General features: G+C 39.8%; 1 long non-coding RNA gene across 1 annotated transcript in view; it reads left to right on the top strand.

Annotated features, from left to right (window-relative positions):
• Positions 1-7,975: 7,975 nt before the first annotated feature.
• LOC140908686 (uncharacterized) overlaps positions 7,976-17,551 on the top strand; it is a 93,427-nt gene continuing 83,851 nt past the window's right edge. Inside the window, exons 1-2 of the long non-coding RNA XR_012157955.1 lie at positions 7,976-8,036; positions 9,117-9,230. This is a non-coding gene — a long non-coding RNA (uncharacterized lncRNA). The remainder of the gene's footprint in view (positions 8,037-9,116; positions 9,231-17,551) is intronic.

Raw genomic sequence — 17,551 nt, 5'->3', positions numbered from 1 at the left:
ATAAAGGAATGGGCCTAAGCAATAGACATTTTTTAATGGTAAAACAAGTATATTACTTAGCCTCCATTCTTGTAATACTTATAAATGATAGAACTGTTGAATGGCCTCCTGTCTCAAACTCTTGCTCTAGGTCAACTTCTGATGTTCTAGTTTAATTAAAGATATAACAATTATTTTTATCTTGTATCGATTAAAAGTCCACAAACTATAAATATAATTTTTAAGACTTTATTGTCTGTCATGCCATCACTTTGGATTTGCACAGTATCAGGAGTACTTTTAAATTCCTGTAGCATATTTCTTTTTCGCTTGCATGTGTTTCTGTGCCCAACCCACTAGACTGTGTGCTTCCTCAATTAGCGACAAAAGGTGAGAAGATACTGCAGAGTCATGAAATGATACCCAAGATAGGGAAGGCCATTGGCACACTCCTATGGAAGAATAATCTTTCCCACATCCGGGCACAATAGGATACTCAATGAAATTGAAAGGCAGAATATTTGTAATGGCTAGAAGGAAGTCCTTCCTACCAGTAATGTTTATATTAATACTTGCTGGGGTACAGTTATATGATCCAGGAAATACACTGTTCACCAACAGGAATTCCAGAAGGAATTTCTCCCCGTGGAATCTTATTGCACAATTAGGTTCAATAGGGTGCTTTTAAACTTTGCTTTCTGAGAAGCAGCCAATTTTGGCTGCTATCAGTTACAGGATGCTGGACTAAACAGGGCACTAATCTGTTCTCTTGTGGTAACTATGATTTTCTTTCATTACTTTTAGCTATTTGTTGTAAACACAATCATATTGCACATGTCAATGTAAAAGTTCTTATTAAACATACTTTATTCAGAATCCTTGGATCTTCGTTCTTCCTGTGTCACTGACACATGAGGCAGTCAAGTTTCTCCATTGATTATGATTGCTGATAATATCATCCTCACCCACTTGTGATAGGCAGTCTCCAATCTCTTTGTGCTGGAAGATGACAGTGTCTAAGTCTCTGCTATAAATAGTAGCATGCTCAATTCAATTACATGGTATAATGTAACCTGTAGTTTGGTGTGGAGACCTCTATTTGCTCAGATGTTGTTCATCCCTCCAAAAGGGGTGTGTGTATCAGAGTATCTTTTGTATGTGTAGCTGAGTATCTTTATTTCAGCCAACTTCAAATGACATCACTCTCTCTGAAAAGCAGGACTCCTCTACTGGTTTGATTTTTTTACCGTCCATGCAGACCTTTACATCTGTTGTCCAGTTTCCTACCTACATAACACTGGTTTTCTCTGCTTTAACTTTCAATCCAGTTTTTTGATGTTTCCTGTTCTCTCTTTTGGGTGATCATTCCATTTGATGCCATGTTTAGTAAAGCAATGTTGTTGGCAAAGTCAAGGTTGGGCAACTTGTCTTCACTAACCCCCTTTACATGCTCCACAGTGCCTTTTGTTGCATCACTTCATCACCCAGATATGGCAATGCACAGAGGAATGGTGAGCACACCCTTCTTCTCCAGTCACAATATCTAACTGCTCACCTAGTTCTGTCTCTGATCTTATTGGGCATCTACTTCCATCATATAAACTGCTCATGTTAATCAGCTTGTCTGCTATCCCACAGCTTCTAGCAATATTCCACAGTACTTGTCTGTGGACATTATCAAACACTTTAAAGTCAATAAAGTTAATTAAGATTGAGTTGTCCCAAGTAGTAGCTTTTTTTTGATGATCTGTTAAAGAGTGAGTATCTGTTCACAACATGAGCTATCTGTATGGAACCCAGCCTGTTCTTCTCACAGTTTCATCCACTGCCTCTTCATTCCATTCAACATAATAGAAACCAATCAGATCACCCTTTTTGTCAATGCCACTGTGATACCATCTTTCCAGTCTTGTGGCACCTCTTCTTTCACTCATGTTTTTAGTTTCATTAGTTGCTCAATGAGAATTTTGCTTCCCACCTTACTATCTCTGCTTGAGTTCTATGAAGCTCAGGAGCTTTCACCTGTGTAAAGCCTTTGATGGCTTCTTTAATTTCATAAGGTATTATTGGTCCCTCTACTACTTCTAATTTGTCATTGACATTTTTCTTGAATCTGTGCGTAATCATCAGCTTATGGCAGATTGATATGGAATGGCCATGTTCTTTCGATCATCTGGCTTGTTCCTCAAGAGTTTTCAACATCTGCACATTAGAGTCCCTGATGGGCATAATCTATGATGGTCTGTTTCTTGCTGAGAGGTCTTTCACTATTCTGTAGCATTTCCTGAAGTCCTCTGTGCTGCTGCTTTTGCAGCCTTCTCCACAACCCACACATTTCTCTTTACTACTTTATCCTTTTCTCTGTATCTTGCATCCATCTCTAAAATTTCTGCCGTTCTTGCACTGTTCCTTTTTTGCCTTCCGAGCTTTCTCCTCATCAGTCCCTGTCCATGTTCCAGATGTAATCTATGCATCTTCTGCCCTCTTTCATGGCCCACTGCCTCCTCTGCTATCTTCAGTACTGTCTTCTTCCCTTTCGACTCTCTGTTCTCCCAGACTTTCATCAGCTCCTGTAAAATATTGGAACAGTTGTGAAGTGCAGTCTAGAATCTGATCTGTTTCTGCGTCCTTGAACTTCTGTATTTCTATAACACTTTTTGTCCATCTTTTGAGTTTAAGTTGTGACATGGCCACTAAAAGATAATGATCTGAGCCAAGATCTGCTCCTCTGCTGACTCTGATGTCCTTCAAAGAGGATGTCCATCTTTTAGATATGCCAACATGATCTATCCGGTTGACAGTCACATTGTCTGGTGATCTCCATGTGACGTTGTGGGTCCTCTTATGCTGGAAGAGACTGTGTCCTATTTTTAGGGTGTTTGTGTCACAGAATCCAGAGCCATTCACCATTATCTGTTCAGATGCCTTCTGCTGCTGTGCCCATATCTCCTTTCCAGGCAGTACAGTGGTTTCCAATTTGTGCACTGAAACTGCCTATCATCAGCTTGATGTCAAAGTTAGGCAAGTCATCCAATACTTGCTGCACCTACTTGTAGAATATCCTTTATACTGTCACCTGCTCCATTTGTTGGTACATAAACTTGGATTCTTGTACACTTGACATATCTTGTTTGCAGCCTGGCTGTTGTTGTTCACTGGCCGCCAAGCCATCAAGGTCTTCACTGTGATGTTTTCCAGCATAATATGTATACTTTTTTTGTGTGTTCCTCTTTCTGAGAGGCACCACTTCCCAGTCCCTGCCCATCTTGTCTCACTGATGCCATGTATGTTTAAATGTGTGGTTGTTAGAGAGCTTATTCCTTCACTCTCCCACTTCCCTGGTCCTTCTCGCACGAACAGAGAGCAACAATACCCGAAGTCCGAAGGTGCAAACAATTCAATGTTTATTGGGGTGAACTTCCAGCAAGCTTAAATACAAGTTCCTTTTTTCCTTATTTTCGAATCCCAACTTACTTCCTGTTTGCCCCTAATTTATATAGTAATATTCTTAGCTATACCTTAACCAATCATTCTACTAAAATTTAACTAACCAATCCTAACATGGACTAGCTAACCAATTATATCCCACCACCTTAATTAGTTTACACCCAGCAAAATTAATTATACAGCAGACAGAAGCAATCACAGAACCAGACAGAGACCATGCCAATAAACAATAGCAAAGTGGGAACTATAATGACAAAACAATACAGAAGTGAGGATTTCACAACTACATCTGTAAAGACATAAGAGTTTCCCAGCTGTGTCTATTGATAAGTGAGTTCTTACCAGACAGAAAACTATCAACCTCAATTTCCTTTTACAGATTCTAGGCACTTCCCTTTCTCTGGAGGTGATAGGCACTATAAGGACAGGATTAAATTCCTAACAGCCCAATAGCACCTTATTTCAGTGTGACTAGTTTGGAATGTGAGGATGTGGCCATTCACTTGCCAGCTTATGGCTGCCTCTGTCGCTTAGCCAAAGGCCTTAGCCTAAGAACAGGGCCTCAGACTGTCACAGTAAGAGAAGGCCCTTACACTGGCAGACAGTGATTTTGATTCTTTCTTTTATACCTCTAACTAGCCAAGTGATAGGAATACACCTAAATTCTTAGAGTATAGGCCTTTATAGACAGGCCTGAATATCTATATCCTAACAGTGGTTTGAGGGTTTTTTTTTTTATTTCTCATGTAGTTTTCTGGTACTGTTCAAAGTCCATATATTCCACATGCCTACTCTTGTTACAGATTTGTTAAACATGATCTGATGTCTCACGTTCTCAGTTTCCCATTGACTTTCACTGAGATCTCATACTTTGGTGTTGAGCTCCATCTGTACCTCCTATCCTCCAAGTTTTGGATTATCTTAACCTTACAATAACAAACAGTTTTACTTAAGTGGGTCACAGACCCAGCAGCAGGAACCCTCATCTTTTATGTGGCCTTGAGAACGGCACTGTTGCAAATAGTGGCAGAGTTTTTTTTTTTCTTTCAGAAGAGAAAACTTAATAGATTGTAATTCCATTTTGATGTTTGAAATAAATTATTCTCAGAGAAATATTATAGATGTAGCTGGTAGCATCACCTGTAGTTAATGTTGCCTTGATAATTCCAATTATAAGGCCAAGTTTTTTTCAGTTTCTTATAACATTCCCAAACTTTAACTGTTCAAGCTCAACTTTTCTATGCTAGATGTATACCAGGGCTGAATTATTTATTTGAAAATTTCAGAAATAAAATTTCAGCCATTTCCAAGAAAGAGATGATGGGGAAATATCCTGCTTTTGCCACTCTGGGGGAGAAAAATCTTAAAACCATGTCACTGAGAAGCTCTAGTACCTTCATGTTTTGGAACAAGGGCTTCACATTTGGCAGGAGGCTCACCTGCCAAATGAGAAGTCCTTGTTCCAAAACATAATACCAGGGATGTACCTTTTGCCATTCTGTAGGGGAAAACACAAAATAATCTGGTCAAATCATAAACATTTGGAAAATCACAGTTCACACATGGTCAAGACAGCCTTGCTGTAGTTTGGCATTTATATTTTCTGAAGATTCTGTGTGTATTTAGCATGTTCCAACCTGAGGATGCAGGGACTAGACAGACTTTCCTTACCATTGCTGATTTGGCTGCTGCTGGACACTGTGGTGCTGGACACTAGAAATGAGAGAAAAACAAAAAATTCCTGTGATCCCACTGCTAGTTTCCAATTAGCGTGGAAGAGGCAGTTTGTCTTGAATGCAGAGGAGAAAAGAGCAAACGTGGAGGCAGGACTGTAGAGAGATCTGAGGCAGTAGATTGAGTCTCTGAGTTGGCAAGGGGGTGGGAGGTGAGACTGGGAGATAGATGTGGGGGGACTAAGATTGGATAAGCAAAGAGACTGAGTCTGGGAGCCAATGAGGGAAGTTGGGTTTGTGACCGAGATGCCAACATCAGATAGAAAAGGAGTACTTGTGGCACCTTAGAGACTAACCAATTTATTTGAGCATAAGCTTGAGCTGTAGCTCACGAAAGCTTATGCTCAAATAAATTGGTTAGTCTCTAAGGTGCCACAAGTACTCCTTTTCTTTTTGCAAATACAGACTAACACGGCGTTACTCTGAAACATCAGATAAAGAGCCTGGTGGCTGGGAGATATGGGACTAGATGGACAAGGAGTCTGAGAGACAGCCTGGGATAAAGAGCCTGAGGAGGAAGACTGGATATGCTGGAGACTAAGATTTGGACAAGGAATCCCAAAGATTAGGTGTATTCAACTATACACCTAGCTTTTGAGGAAAGAGTCCTACAGAGTACTTTCCTTCATTACACAACCCTGATTCATCCCCAGAGCAAGTCCATCTTGTGTATTGAAGCAAGAGTCCTGTGTGGGGGGAAAAAGTGATCATATAATTAAAGATTGTATCATGAAACAATGCATGAGGTGGTTAAATTATGATGGCACAGGAACCTTACTTCTGACATTTCCTGAATTTTGAGTGCTTGACTTTGCAACCTTAATATTCCTTTAACATGGTGTTTTAGATGGAATACTTTATACACTGAGAAATATTCTAACAGAAGTGTGAGAATCTGTTTGTCATTCTACATGCAGTAAAAATATAAAAAAGCAATGAACACAAATACCAACATGGAAATGTTATTGTTTCTTTTTATTAAATTACTTTTATTGTAAAACATGGCCTCTAGTTTATCATAAATTTCCACTGAACGGCAACTATTTCAAAGTCTAAAAGAAAATTACTAGGGATATAAAAGTATGATAGCACCAGAAGAAAAAAAATGTTTTACTTTTTAAAATGAAAATTAAACTGTTAACACATACTAAAAGCTGCTGGCAATTTTTAAAGGTGCTACACATAATTTTTCTGGGTTTCCACAGCTTTAAATAGAACTCCAACAAGAATAAACCCATAACTTTTTTTTCTTTGCTGTAACAACTCTCATTCTCTCAGGATGAAGTGGATCTGTTTGTGAAGGGCTGGAACAAGACCCACTGCATCATTTAAATCCTGCTTTGGGGCTATGTGGATCTAGTGGTTTAGGCCTCAGTTCAGCAAAACACTTAAGCCCATATTTAAGTTCCTTTTACTTCAATTAGACTTAAGTACTTGCTTAATGGCCGTGCTGAAAAGGGAGAGACATGCTAAGAGTGAAGTACCTCCTCATGTGCACTGATGAACTGAGGCCGTAATCCAGACCTACAAAACTTCGGAATATTAATCTTTGAAATCTAGGAAATTTATCCTAAATTTTTGTATTAATTATCAGAAAAGAACTGTTTTATGGTTAAAGTGCAGATTGGCCCTTGATCCCAGTTTTGCCACAGAATTTGTGCATTACCTTGGGCAAGTCGTTTAATCTCATTGTGCTCCGTTTCTCATGTTAAAGTGGAGATAACAAAGTTTTTCCCCACCTTATATATAAACAGGTCCCAGATCTTCAGCTGTAATAGAGAAAGGGACAGAGTCAGACTGTGATTGTGATAGTGTAATTCTGATTGCTTGAGGGGATTTATTCCAGCTTTATATGTCTGTAATTAAGATCAAACTCTGTCCCATTGTGGATATATTTATCACTAGTATTGAATGTATCAAATGCTTTCTGGCTACAGTGATATTTTACTGTACTTTCTCTGAAAACAGACATTATATTCTTTCTCTATTTTGTATTCCTAAAGGCAATTTTTACAACAAACAAGAAAATGCAGACAGATCCCAGTGAATAAGGGACACTTATTCTAAAATTGTCTTCAGTACCTATGCAATTGAGACAGAACTCAAATTCACTAGCCTAAACAATGACTATAAAATCAATCATTCTTGTAATGGTGTATCTTCAAACCTACACTGCAAATGGACAGATAATATGTGAGAGGCAAATGAGTGTGGAATGGCGCGCACAACCAAAGCAGCACATCATGAAATGGACTCTGATGAATAACATCTGCTCGAACTTCTACACAGATTGCTGGAATATAAATACCAATATTGAAAGGAACATCCTGGAACAGGAGACTTTGAATGTCCCTCAAATATGTCCTTTTCAGCTTCAGTTGGGGGATAGTCTGTTCATATCTTCAGAAGCATCTTTTCAGTCACATGGGATGAATTTGGGGAATGTTTCCATGGAAGAATTTATTAGGTGCCCCTCAGAAGGCTTTCTTCAAGATCAGTTGATTTTTGGTTGCAGGTTAAGAGGGATGCACCAAGTTGACCCTCGGTGGCTCGGAGTTGGAACTCATTATTTTGCAGAAGTTCAGACCAAAGGACCACCGTTATGCAACCTGGGCCTTCGGCTCAATGTAACAGTGAAGCAGCAATTTTGCCAACAGTCTTCAAATGAACCCTTTTGCTCCAGGCATGGCAGATGCTTAAGCCATGTATGGGATGAGGCATATAACTGCCACTGTTCTCAACAGTATTCTGGAAGATTCTGCGAGGAGTTTGATGCATGCTCCAGTAAACCCTGCCACAACAATGCCTCCTGTATTAACACAAGAGAAGGAACTATTGGGGATTCCTATGAATGTACCTGTCCCACACAATTTGCAGGTAATATCCTTTCCCCCGCCCCCGCAAATAGATAGATAATATTTGTAGAATAATATAATGTTATTTTGTAAACTTTAAACAAACTCTTGAAACGAATGTAAAAACATAAATGCAGTAAATAGATCTCTTTTGTGAGTGTGCTTCTGATGGCCTATTGACACAATTACAGTACACTTGGTTAATGCTTTCTTATGGTAAATTTGTGCAATAATTTAGGACCAGATTTTGCAGTACTTATTGTGCCTGTTTTTTTGTGGAAGGTGCTGATTTGAACTCTGCTGAAATGTAAGGCTGCCAATTGCTTAGTCCTAATGACTTCAGTGGGAATTCATTCAAGCATTATTTGAACAAACTGTTAAATATGCTTAACTGTTCTAGACTGTACTGGACAGGATTCAGCTATTGCCATCAATTTATATTGCCAGTATAGTTCTAATATTAAATAACCTGTATGGAAATGAGGAGTACAAAGATTAAAAATCAGATATTACAGGTGTGCTTACACAGGTGTAAGTGAAGGAAAATGTCTCCCATAATGCTAACAAAACAGAATATTTGCTCAAGTGTGAATAATATCATAGCAACAATTCAAATGGCAAGCATAATTATATGGTATTTAGACCCATATACTGTAAAGTACAAGGAATTTATGATTGGTGCTGTAATTTCCAGTGAGTTGCATGTTAAGCAAAATTCATGCAAAAACTGATTCCACATTTGAGCAGTTTCTAGGATTTGAAGTTTCTAGGAAGTAAATATAAGCTATGTTCAAATAACTAAGAAACAAATAATGTATACTACATTAAAGGTTCAACAATAGCTCTGAATCAGTCATATGTCTGTATCTTAATATTTTTGGGTCTGATAGAAATGCATATAATTAAAGTTGCTCAACACTTCCCATTAAAACTGTTTTCAGTTGCTTATAACTTTTTGTGAGACAAACTATTTGGGCTGAAATTTGCAAGCTTAATATTCTATTCACATAGGTGTATGTGTGTGTGTGTGTATGTTGAAATTTGAGTATATAATTGACTCGTCATAAAAAGCTAACTAACTATTGTACTATGATTTCACTAGGTAAAAACTGTTCAGAAATAATTGGACAGTGCCAGCCCCATACCTGTCTGAATGGTAACTGCAGCAATGTTACTCCAAATACTTTTCTTTGTGAATGTGACAAAGACTTTACAGGTAAGAAATTCATTTTATTTTCTATGCTATAACGATAATTGTAAAGCAGAAATTTACACGAAACAGACTGAGCTGTTGTTGTGCAGTTTCCTAGTTGAGATCTGTGAGGAAAAGTTAATTTTAATCATAACTGAAACCTGTATTTCTCGTGTGAACTCAGAAGGAGACTACTTACGGCAAAAGGTGAAAATAAACAAATGTAAGGGCAGTGGCTCTCAATCCTTTACATACTCGGATCCCCTTCCTATATATATATGGGTCTCCCCTTCCATTTTGGTAATATGCAAATGGCAGGGTGTTGCCAGCTACCTACCACCTGCTCATGGCCCCAATATTCAGAACCCCTAAGCACTGTTCCCCCTAAGCTGTGCGCGTGTGCGCACACACACATGGTGAAACAATGCACACACAAAAATTTGCACAAAAGCAGAAAAGTTTGCACAGAAGAAATTTTTTGCGTACACAGCCTGTCAAAAATTTGCACAGAAGAATTTTTTTGCACACACGGCCTGTCAAAAATTAGAGGGAACATTGCCCCTAGTTTAGACTGTCCATGACTTCTATTTTACCAGGTTCAGTGTATTTTAACTGCATGTGGGAGTGAAATAAGAAGAAAAATACTTCTAGAAATCAGCAGTCTGATGATCCGGTAGTGTTGAGCCTGAAGATAATAGACAATCACTCGCTCCCAATTGGTAGGGTCATGCTGGCTTTATAGCCTAGAATCTAGAACCTGAAATCAAGTAGTTATGATACTTCCATGAAAGAAGTACAAAGTGTACATCTAAAACCATGTCATTGTTATATTGACCAAAACAATGTCTACGGCCAACTTGACAGAGTGAGTATTTTATATTTTACAGAAGACACTGTACTTGTGCCAGAATAATAGCATCAGTAATAGTGAAAAGAGCAATCTTATCAGAATGACCCCATATATATAACCATAAACCAAAAATGAACTAGCTTCAAAGGATGGTATCACTTCCAAAAGTGTCACTATGCGTGGAGCATCAGCTTTTATAGGAAAAAAAAAAAACCCTGACATCCGCAAATGGCAAGAACAGGGCAATTAGTAATTTGATTGGGATATGCAAGTGAACAAGGTATTCAGGTGAGTAAAAGACAGATATGGAGATGAATTTAAGCAGCAAGCTGCAACTTTATTAACTTAACAAGGGGGGAGGGACACTATCTACTCACCCACACAAACACGGCAGATGTTTGCTTTGGTCCAGTGCAAGGTTCAAGGGTTCTTACCATATAATCAATAACTTGGAGTAGATTCTCTTCAATCTGACCCATAGGGCTCAGCTTATTTCTGAACCTTGTTGCCACAAGCAAGTGGGGTAGAGGATAACAAGGGGGACTTCAGTCTGCAAAGATGTCAGATCACCCCTTCTCTACAAGCCATATCATAGGTCTCATTTATGTGTGGGAGCTGTCTCTTTTAGCCTTTATCCTCACTGGCCACAACTTGCCATGAAAACTAAACATTCCTATATGTATCTCCTAATGCCGATTCTTACACCTTTTAAACTAAACTGTGCTTCCAGTTTAGGGTCATAGGATTCAGTGTTTGCAAGTATTTAGGCAATTACCCAGGCCAGATTATTCCTGAGAATGTTTGTGTGTATCAGAAGCTTCTTGAATTATATTGAATGTTGTTTTTTCAATCTGAAAACTCAAAACACAAATGGATTGTTTGTTGTTTATTCAACCATTCAATATTCTCCTAGTTACAAGATATTAGCTAGCCATTTAGGGTGCATTTATGATATGTGGCCATTAACAGACACCAAACAATTAATAGTAAGTAGAGTCAGTAATTCCCCCTCCAAAAAACTATTGGCTGAAATTTGTTCTCTAACTATTAATTGAATGTATATGAATTTCTAATACATTTGCAGGATTGGCTTACCTGTGGTTCACAAACAACAATTAAAATTAAAAAGATTACCTTTGATGGATAATTTGTTAACAATGAAAATATCACTCAGCTGTAACTGGGATCCTCAGTATTTGTAGCACAGAATACTTATGATAAAGAGAATCTGATATTGTGATAAGAAAATATAAAGGATTTAAGCTTGATTCACCCTCAGGTTGTAGGAAATATTTTGTATCTTCAATACCTGTAGAAAGGCAACGTCCATCTGGCTTACCAGGATGGATGTTTGGTGGGATTGTCAGAAGATAAACATCCATTTCAGGTCCTTCTCTGTTGGACTGAGCATTGATTTGGATGTCCTTGGGGCCTTTTTTCTCTAAGGAGGGCAGAATGATGTGGGAGAGAAGAGAAGAAGTAGCAGCTAAGGAGTTGAGTTCTATACCTTGAGCATTTGAGTCTCCTGGAGTCTCCACGTACTATTGAGAAGTGGGATGGATCTCTTCAGCCTCCCCTGATAGTCTGACTGGTCTATATAAAGGCCATAATGGGGCCATGACTGGAGCTGCCTGTCTCCTGTGGAGTGGGAGACCATGTTATCAAAAGGCTTTAGGCCATTTTTGCCAGGGCTTGCAGCATCCCAACTGCTTAGTTTATTGGGTGTCATTGGTTTGATGCATGACCTTCTGTCCTTTGTACTTTGAATTAGCTGATAACCAGTTTGGGATCAGGAAGGAATTTTCCCAAACTGTAGATTGGCCTAGTTAAGTGGTCTTGTAGGCTTTTTAGGAGGCTTTTTGTTTTGTTTTTCTTTTTTGGTTGTGTGCCTTACCAAAACCACTGTGACATATCATGTGGTGATGTTGTAGCTTGTTGGCAGTGATCGGTATAGTAGCTTAGTTGGCAGGGGCCAACACTGACGTTCAGAACTAGGGGACAAAGTTGGGCAATGTTAAGGTAGGATGGTACTTCAATTTTAAAGATGAAGAGAGGAGCTTCTGTGAGAGGTTCTCATTTCTTTGGACAAGGAGAAGGCATTGCCAAACATTTTTGGACATCTCTAGGGGCAGTGCTAAGGTGGCCATATTCACTTTAGTAATTGGTCCATAGGGAAGGTTGTATATTGCATGGGACTATAGATTTTTGTTAGTTTCAGGTGGTGTTTATATCAATGATGTGGCTGTTGGTTAACCATATTACTTTGTCTGTGTCTGTTTGCTGGTCATGCCTGTATCAAGCACTGTAAACTTTAAGTAGTGCAGGTTGTCACCAGCACTTTCAATATAAGAATTTGTACCTCTATCATGCCTTTTATTCAGCCCTACCCAACCTTGACACTGGGAGGAGGAGGAGATGATGATGATACTTTTATTCGGTTATCTCAAAGTATTTTATAAAATTGTTGAAAGAGAAGTTTGTAAATAATTTGCCTTTTAAAAGCAGGAAATTCACAGCTAAGTTTCCAACACCAACCTCCCCAGTATGACTTCTCACCCTCCTCCTCTAGATCAGCCCCCCACCCCTTACTCCATCTGGACCACAGGGAGCAACACACGCACACTGTGTTCCCAACTAAACAATTTATCTGCCCACCACATATGAACCAGATACTATATCCAGACTACCTAACTACTACAAGATTATAACATCATACCCTTCATGTGTGGTTCAGAGTCAGGAATAGATACTGGGAATCATGGATCCCTGTAATCTGCTCTAACTAATAGAAAATATTTCCCTATAGGTTTGCTCTTAACACAATTTTTCAATATATTTTATTACAACTTTGAGGGAGTTATCTGATGCCAACAATGATTATTTGTCATAAAAAATAGGAAACATTATGGGCCAAGTGTTCAGCTAACATAAATCAATGGAGTTACACCAAGTAACTCAAGCTGAGCGTCTGGTTCAATAGATTTTACTTTTCTTATATTTCTTATTTTGGCACAGCAATTTAACATCTGTGTTCAGTAACCTATCTTTTAAAAAGTACCTAAGAGTTGTAATGATCTTCCTGCATCATATAATTAATTCTGTCTTCATTAATAGAAAATTGGCATTGATTAATCTATTGCTTTCAGTAGTGATAAAGTGTATGTCTCTAGTACTTTATAACACATAATTACTACTGGAACAATATAAGAAAGATATGTTTCTTGTATTTTACAAAACAGTCATTACTGAATAAAATAGCTTTGGATTCAGGATCACTGAGCTACCCAGTGTGCTATATATCAGAGTTGGCTAACCTGAACTAATTTTCATCTTATTAAGTTATCATATCAGGACAAGTTCCAGTAACCTCGGCATAACCAAATTTAAATCAAGACCTTGGAGGAGTAAATTATATGTTGTGCTGACTCACAAATCCAATATGTCAACTAATAACCCTTTAACAAACTGAATTCTGCAAACTGTTAGAGAAGTTGGGGAAAGTTACCAAAAAAGAGAAGAATGAAATAATTAGCTCAAAATCCAAACATTGAAATTGTCCCATTATAAAAGGAGGATTAAGAATGACAGCTCTAAACTAAACTCTGAAATAGGTGGCTGTACAAAAACATTTATGGTTGCTGTGCAGATTGAGTGTATTGTTTATGATTCTGTTGGGATGTATACTTGAGGTGTGATACAGTGAACAGTTTAGTTGATGAAACTCCAGCCAGAGGAATGCCCAAAAGGGCTGAATTCAGCAGATGTTTTTTCCTGGTCTTCCCTGAAGTTCTGCAAAGCATGAATATTGCCGGTGCTGGCACTGCCCTAGCCAAATAAAGAGCCGGAAATAAAAGTTCATCATACCTTTCAATCTACATTGAATTCATTGCAGAAATATTTTTTTTCTAGCCCTTCAAACTTTTATTTTGATTTAAATAAACTAGAAAAATAATAAAGGCTGCTAGAAACATTGGGGCTGAAGTTGGGACCACTGTTCATTTTAAGTTATTTAAATAAAATAAAATGAACTAGTTTGCTAATAGCTTTTCAAATAGCAGAATGAACTAGGTTATTTTTATTATATTCTTTGCTATTCATTGATAAATCAGCAACATTCAGCCACCTGCATGGCACTTAGAATACAGAGTAATGTACACAGATCCTATCTTCATCCTAACAGTTTATTGCACATGGTTGGGCCTGTGTCACTCTCATCTACTCACCAGTAGCAACTGCTATATTTGAGGCATCAAAAACTTTTTTATAACTCAGATTTTTCAAGTTAAAATCTTTCTGGAATATTCCTGTACAGGGATGATTTTTCCGCCTGCTAGATTGTTATTGTAGTCAGCCTTCAGTTTGTCAATATAGAAAGAAAAAAACAACATTTTCTATTGGTTTCATTTCAAATTAGTGTTTTTAATAAGCTGATTTTCTAATGGGGGAAACAAAGCTAAATTCACCAAAAATTACATTATCAGTAATAAAATATTTTGTACTTAGACCAAATAGTGCTTTTATCAAAAAACTTCAAAGTGCTTTAAAAATTTTAATTAAGACTCATGATCCTTCTGTCAGGTAGATATTTCTATTTCTGTTTTACAAATGAGGCAAGTGAATGACAGAGTTCACCAGGCAAACCTGGGTGGACACAGGACACAACTTTAACTTAAGAAGTAGCGCTATACACCTCCTAACCTTACATACCAGACATTTTATTGAGTCCAGTGTAGGGTTACAGATGCTATCTTGTAACCAATAACACACAGTAGACCCTCTTCAGCCGACCCCCCCAGGGCTGGGCCCACTTCTGAATCCCCTCACCTTCCCCCACGGGAGGGAGGGTGGGGGTAGAGGGTACGAAGGGAGAACATCAGTCTGTGAAGACTTTAGGTCGCCTCTTGTCTTTACCGGCAGAATTTCTATTAGCCATATCCTGGATCTCACTTATTTATGGGAGCTGAACCGTTCACTCTTTAGCCACACTGAAAATCATCCACAACTTGTGACAAACATTCCTAGATTATCTCCTATCAGTAATGTTCTATTCTTACACTTTTTAACCTAAGCTGGCCTTCACAATGCTGCATAGAAGATGGAAAACTCTGTATCCATGCCAGTTTGGCTAAATGGAAGAAAATCTTTCCTGATCCTAAACCAGGCAATCAGTTAGACCCACAATATCCTGGAAACACAGTTCAGTATACCTCAACTAGATGGAGGGAATGCAGGGTAGCAAGATGGCTCCTGGACATCTGGGAAGGCTTAAAATTGGTAGCAGTGTTGAGAGCTAATTAGCTTCCCCTACTCCCACTCCCTGCCTGGCCAAGAGGAGGCAGAGTCCCTCCCCGGTACAATCTATTGTGATAACAGTACCTATAGTTTTACCATAAGGGTGAGCTCAACTGTGAAAAAGTTTATAAAATGTCACAATAACCTATAACAATAAATGGTGATGGGAAAAGATGCCCAAGGGAGACACACTGAATTATTCCAAACGAAAAGACCTACTGATATAATTCAAGGATTGTATTAAGATCATGTTTGATAAACAAGAGATATGTGGAACGGTAAATTAATAGGCCAAAATTGGTGTGCTGGAGATTAGGCCTAACTGGTGAACAAAACAGTGAGGGAACAGGCTATCACTCCCTTTTAGGGCCCTCAAAGAGATTTTTTGGGGAATAATGCTGACTTAACTTAAAGAGGGGGAAGGAGCAAGCTTTACATGATGGCTGAACCCCCACCATTGCCTGGGTCCCCGGTATCTAATGTGACAACACTGAGACTTTTGGGAGATGTCCTGCTCAGGCCAGAGAGAGTGACCCAGATGACAGTGCCAGTTCCAGCTAAATCTTGAACACCACCTGGGATGTGAAACTTTCTCATGCATGCGTGCGTGCACATGTGCACTCACCAGTGTGTCCTTTTCCTTTCCCATTTTATTTCCTCTTTCCTATCCTTTTCCTTTAGCCCTCTGTCTAGTAAAAGTCTGGCTCAGCCAGTCAAGACTGTATAATTTGCAACACTGTTGTGAGCCTGTTACCAGAAAGAGGAAGCTGAAAGAAGTGCTCTAAACAGCTCAGTGCTGGTACAAATTTGCAAGGTCTCAGGTGGCGTATAGGAGCTTGTGCTATGCCTTTGTTTTTCCAGAAGTGAAGTTGCAAGGGAGTCAACACCAGAGTCAGAAGGTGCCTTTTCTATCTTTGCTATTCTTTCCTCTCCCCATTTGTGTGTTTGTCTTGCTTTGTCTTCTAGGAAAAGGGATTAGACTTTAATAGCAGCAGTAACTGCTTCAGTCATTTTCAACTAATTTCATCTCTTTCCCTAAAAAGGACAGTGATCAGAATTTATAAGATGCATGGGGGGGGGGGGGAAAGGGAGTGGGGGAAGCTTCCTTCTAAAATCTCTCTCCAGCTAACAGGAAAGCAAAGACGGGATGTTAAAATGAAAGCCTTACTTAGTACTTTACATTTCAAATGCTTTAGTCTTCCCTCTTCTTTTCTGTATGTTTTAATAAAAGGTTTAAAAGTTTAATAAGGTGTTTACTCTGGTATCAAGCAGGCTGAGGTCTCTGTATATGAAACCATAAACCTTGTTTAACATTTTTTAATGTTGGATAGTGACAGGGTCATGTTAACACCTTTTGACACTTTTGGGCCCATTTATTCCATCTAAATTAATACAACTCCTATGTACACTTTGAACCACAAGGAGGGGCTCAGCTCTCAGTTAGCCATCACCTCCACGCAGCTCCCAGGAAGCGGTTGGCAGGACCCTGAGGCCCTTAGGCATAGGGGCAGCCCAGGGGGTGGGGTGTCTCTGCAAGCTGTAACCAGCACCAGCTCCATTGCAACCAATGGGAGCTGTAGGGTGGGGCCTGTCAGTGTGGGAAGTGCACAGAGGCCCCTGGCCACCCCTGACCCTAGGAGCCAGAGTGAACTACCAGCCGCTTCTCCACAGCCACCACAGGTAAGCGCTGCCAGGATCCCACCCCTACCCAAGGCAGGTCCCTCTGGCTCCTAGGCTCGGGGTGGCCAGGTGGCTCTGCCCATACCCGCCAGCCCTGCTCCCGCAGTTCCCATTGGCATGATGAGAGCTGTGGAGCTGGTGCTAGTGGCAGGTGCAGCATGTAGAAACACCTCCGGCCACCCCTGGCCTAGAACACAGAGGGACCTCATGGTCACTTCCCGGGAGCCACCTCAGGTAAGCACCGCTGGGATCCCACCCCCGCACTTCCTCCCTTTGCTCCAGCCATCAGGTCAGGAGGCGAGCGGTGGGCGGGGGTTCGGCCGGGGCAATGGGGCATGTATGGCATGGTCAGATGCACACTGGTACGCCTGGCCCTGTGCTGCCAGCATGCCCGTTCCTATTGGGCGCAGGCCCATGCTACACCACACAGCTCCCCGACCTGGTGCCCCCCTGACCTGCTATGCCCAGCGCCCCCCCCCCGACAACCCTTCCACCACAAATGCACAGTGCCCTGCACACCATC

The sequence above is a fragment of the Lepidochelys kempii genome, chromosome 3 (genome assembly GCF_965140265.1).
Source record: "Lepidochelys kempii isolate rLepKem1 chromosome 3, rLepKem1.hap2, whole genome shotgun sequence".
NCBI classification, from domain to species: domain Eukaryota; kingdom Metazoa; phylum Chordata; order Testudines; family Cheloniidae; genus Lepidochelys; species Lepidochelys kempii.
Note: the sequence above shows the minus strand (reverse complement) of the source record. Positions and strands in the feature narration are given on the sequence as shown.